This window comes from Lissotriton vulgaris, chromosome 3_1 (assembly GCF_964263255.1).
Source record: "Lissotriton vulgaris chromosome 3_1, aLisVul1.2, whole genome shotgun sequence".
NCBI lineage: Eukaryota > Metazoa > Chordata > Amphibia > Caudata > Salamandridae > Lissotriton > Lissotriton vulgaris.
This window is the reverse complement of record NC_141689.1, coordinates 1,525,006,769-1,525,012,412: the sequence shown is the minus strand read 5'-3', so window position 1 is coordinate 1,525,012,412 and position 5,644 is coordinate 1,525,006,769.

Below are 5,644 nucleotides of genomic sequence, written 5' to 3'. Positions count from 1 at the left end.
CGAATGCATTGCAGCAGCAGTGGGATATACACCTGCACAGGAGAGGGCACAAAGACATCAGGCTCCTGGCAGCAGAGGTTCTGCATGGAAAATAATGATTGTAAGTGGGTTAATTACATCAGGTGCTGAGGAATATTACATAAGTATGTTTGGTTTATATTTCCATCATACAATCTACTGAATTTTCTTATAGGTAAGGCATACCATTGATCATACTCACATACCTTCTGATTAAAACAGTGGCATATAGGTTAGTGCACACAATTATGTATAGATATAAATATATTGCAAACGTAGCTAGAGAGCAAATTCTCTGTACCCTCAAAGCCAAAAAGTTTCCATGTCAAATTTGTTTGAGTAACTATAAATCCAGCAAACCTGTGGGTTTCTTGGGTTGGTCACTTGTATTTTTCACCCATGATGCACGTGTAGGATTGCCAGAACCTTCAATACCCTTGGCTCATAGGGTGCGGCTGTGAGGCAGATTGTGTGAGTATTCATGTTAATCGCAGCGCCCATCATGTGCTGCAATTTACATGAATACTTTCTCAAAGGCACACAATCTCCCCGGCACAGGGCCGCCCTTAGAGCAGGTGGTGTCCTGTGCGACAATGTTTGTTGGCACCCCCCAATGGCCACCTTCTGCTATGCATTCCTCCACTAGCACCCTTTAACAGTGCCCCTCAAGTTTCCATTACCACTCACTCTGAGATGCATTGAATTTGTTTTATAGTGCCACTCATACTCTTGTAGGGTGTCAGAGCACTTAACATTAAACAGAGATAATCAATCATAGGTATGTAAATCAGTGTATAAGATATGTTACATAAGACAGAGGACAGCAAGGTGTAGGAGTGACATGTCATCCATACTGGTATGCTTAAGTGAGCTTGGTCTGGAGAAGCACAAACTCTGATTTAAAATGTAACACTGTGATTGGTTTTTTTTCTTCAAAAAGAATTGCTTTGTACCCAAATGAACACCTTTTTGCCATATTAGGATAATGAATGGCTGGGAAAAAATCATAACACTCTAATCAATACCTTGTAGTATGCATGAAGTTCTTTGATGACAGTTAATAGTTTAATGTTCTATATTAGGATTTTAACTTATAAACTGCAAGTAACAAAATCACCTCTCTGAAAAAAGTAGTAACCCGCTAACCTATTTTCATTCTATGCACTTTGCGATCTGAATGGTACATGTTCTTGCATCTATCCTCTGCGATACCTTAAAACGTCCACTAGAGAAAACTCTGAGAGTTATCTTTACATATTTATTATTGCATGAAAATTGCTGGAGGCAAGGAACGATGCAGAGGGTGCTTTTGCAACAATAATATACCTACAAACATGCAACAATAATATACCTGCAAACACAGCGCCTCCACCTGAAGTCAGCACCTGGTACAGTGGCACCGGACACACCTCCCTAGAGTTGGCCCTGGCCAGCAGCCGTTCCCTACTAACCAAAGAAATGCAGCAAGTCTACCAGGGGCATTTTAAGGATGTTGGGGGTCCTGGGCCAAACCTATTTTGGGGCCCCTGTTAAAAAACGGTTTGAATTTATGATTACATTTCAGCTCTTTCATGCCCTCTTTTTTTTTCAAATGTTTTTATTTTGGTTTTCATATATCCTCACATTAAGTAAATCGACAAAGGAAAACATTGAATCTTGCAAGTACATTGATTTTCGACTTGTGGTCAGCAAGAATACACAACCAAAAGAGAAGGAAAACCTCTGGTACATGTATTCACAGGTTCACTGAAACAATATCGACGGACCGAATATCGAGTACAAAAATTATCGACGTAATTATATCGAGAACAAAAATATCGACTCCCAATACTTACACATAAAACTACAAAAATATCGACTCAAAAATATCGCAACAAAAAAACATCGAAAACAACATTATCGACCCTAAAAAATATCGCAATTAAAATATATCAACTTTCAATACACATAAAGACATAATCAAAAATATCGAAAACTAAAATATAGACCACTAAAATATCGAAAAATTTAATTATCGACTGCACTATACATAATAAATATACGAAAATATCTGTAAAAAAACACTTTAATCGTAACATAAATTAGCATTCTTATATAAAATATAACATACTACAATTAAACAATAAATAAACAGCAACTTTTATAACATATAAAACATTTTTATAATACAATAAGTTTACATGATATAATCATATAAAACATTATTCAGCGCACATTACAAAACAATATTAAATAAAAAAATAAAAAATAAATGCACCACAATATACCTACCATCTACAAAACGATTCACTGAACTACCAACATTTTTTTAAATGTCTCAAACAACCAATAAAAAACACCAAACAATTAAATCGACCAATCAAATCAACCAACACATAATTCAAACACTATATAATGAAAGAAAACACACAATTAGATACCACTTGGTGCTACAAAACGTGAAGAAGGGGAAACTCTGCCAAATTTTCACCAGAACAGAAAACTGCTACCATCAAACAAAGGATAAAGAAAACCAAAGTAAGTACCTGACATTAACTACTAGGCTTAGCACTACAAACTACAAATAATAAATTAAACAGAAAACTAATCTTTTTCTTTCATTTTTACCATTTATTGCAGATGTACCACAATTAAAGAAAAAAAGGCCAACATTTACAAACCTATCAACTCTAAAAACAAAGTAAGTATATAAACGGAAATAAGAGAGACAAGTTATAAAACGAAACTTAGAAAGAAAACGTCCAAGTGAAAAGGAATCCAATACTTGTAAACAAAACATATACAATAAATTATTTTTCTTTTACCAACAGAGCCATCAACAAAAGAAACAGAGAAGAAAACCATCAAAACACAGAGCACAGCCCTCCAAACAACTGAAAAACTGGTAAATATACTGTGCAAATGTGATAAATGTAATGATAAACTTAAAACAAACCTAAATTTCTCTATGTAACATTTATTTACTGTAGAAAGAAACTAGAACAATGACAGAAGAAGCTTAGGGGCACATTATGATGGCGGACAGACCTGAGTCCGTCCGCCACCATAGAGTAGGAGGGAACCTCCGCATGGGCTGCAGAGTTCCCTCCTGTGCAATTAGGATGTGACCGCCACCCTGGCAGTCACATCCTCTCTTTTTAACATTGCGGCGGGTGCGGCTTCAAGCTGCACCCGCAGCAATGTTAAAAATGCACGCATTGCATTTGTATGTAGAAAGTGGCAGGCACCGCGCGGTGCCTGCCGCTTTCTGCATACAAATGCAGGGGGGTACCATAGGTACCCCCCATGTGCACCCCCCACCCCCCCTTCACCTAGGGGGCCCGCAACGGGCCCCTGCAGTGAAGTTACACATGCTTTTCCACGGCGGAAAAGCCGCCGCGGAAAAGCATGTTTCAGAGCCCATCTTAATCTGGCTGACAGTGTCTGAGAGACACCGTCACCATATTAGTGCTTTTCCGCCGCGGTTGTAAGCCAACCGCGGCGGAAAAGCTGCGGACGGAAACCAGGACCCACCAGCCATCCTAATGTGGCGGTGGGTCTTTGGTGGATCTGCAGAGGATTTTCCGCATCCTCCGGCCCGGCAGTGGCTTCCGCCGGCCCGGAGGATGCGGAAAATCCTCCATCCTAATGAGGCCCTAAATTTGTAACTTCACAGAAAGGCAAAATGCTTCTTTGTTATATGGGCTATACATATACCCAAGAAAAACAACATCAATTGAAAGTATTTTGGAAATGCAGCAAATATTATAGTAATAAATGTTATGGTTGTGCTATAACTCAGGAAACAACTGTAACTAACACAACAGAACATAACCACCCTCCCAACGTTACAGAAATAGAAATTAGGCAAATGCTTGACTCACTAAAAGAGGCAAGCACTAACACAGACCGCCCATCTACAACTATTCTTAAAGACCATCTAAGAACTCTCCTCCAACATGCATCATGTCAAGTCCCTTCCATAGATTCTCTAAAAAGGACAATAGCTAGGCAAAAAAGAATAACTACAGCTACACCACCTGCCCCAAAAACATTTGAGGAAGTCCAAATACCCCCTGAACTAACAATAACCCATAATAACGAACCTTTCATCATATATGACAATGCATGTAAAGAAAAAAGAATTATAATGTTTGCTACAGCTGACAATATAGTGAAATTACACCAGTGCGAAACATGGATGATAGATGGCACATTCTCAGTGTGCCCAAAACCATTCTACCAATTATACACCATCCATGGACACTATCAAAACTGCAATATCCCCTTCATATATGCCCTACTACCCAACAAACAGCAAGCAACCTATACTGAGGTACTAAATAAAATAAAAGACCTAACAAATAATTACTTCCCTCAAAAAATTATCATTGACTTTGAGAAAGCAATGATGAATACAATTCTAAAAACCTACCTTCACACAGCAATCCAAGGTTGCTACTACCACTTTAACAAATGTATATGGAAACATATACAAAAATCTGCCCTAAGGACCCAATACTGCACTGACAGTACTTTTGCCTACCAGGTAAAAAAATTAATTGCACTGGCCTACGTTCCAGTTACAGACGTAGCGGAACATTACAACCTATTAATAGACAGCCCCTATTATTAAAAAAATGAAACTAAACTAAGCCCTTTCTTAGATTATTTCAAAGATACATGGGTAGGGAGACTACACAGATCTGGACACAGAAGGCAACCCAAATTCCAAATCCCCTGGTGGAACGTCTACCTAAGTATACTAAATAAACAAGCTAAAAGCAACAATGCTGTCGAAGGATGGCACAATGCTTTCCAAGCAGGTACAGGCAGAGGTTCCCTACCCTACATAAACTCCTTCAAGCATTACAAAAAGAGCAAAGCTACCAAGAACTTCAAATGGAGCAATCTATAACACAAATAGGGCCTAAACTAACTAAAGAAATGAAAAAAATGTACAACACCTTACAAAGCCAAGTAACACTATACCCAACTACCAGAGACCTACCATACCTATCTACCATAGCTAAAACAATTCTTTAAACATAAGTCACATACCTACAATATTCAAATAGTAAACATAAAATATACATATTAAACACATGTTAGAAACTGTAACAAAATTATTGAAATATATTTAATATATTTATTTAAATATATCTAAATATTTTCCTTACAATTTCTAACATATACCATAAAATTACATAAAAAATAACATAACAATCCCATCCAATAAAAAAATACTTACTCACTTTGATGCTAAAGAGAAACCTTTGTAACCAAATAAGTCATTCTTTCGATGTAATCCACCCAAATAATCCAAACGAGATCATCCAAAAATAACACGAAATCAAAAAAATTCTGCTCCAACACAATCCACTCGGAAACCCTTAAAAAAGCCCAAAATAGTTCACAAAAATAGAAAAAACACTCCATGGAAATGTAATATAAATAAAATTAAAAAAACAGATCCATAACGAATCTTCTCCATAATGGATCCAACGATAATCCATTAAAGACCCCAAAAATTGTGTAAAAGATAAAAAACGTTCCAGGAAAAACGGAAAATGTTAGAAAGGATGTCTCTAATATATTAAAAAATAATGGAGACCCTTCTTACGTAACCCTATTCCTACCTCATCAA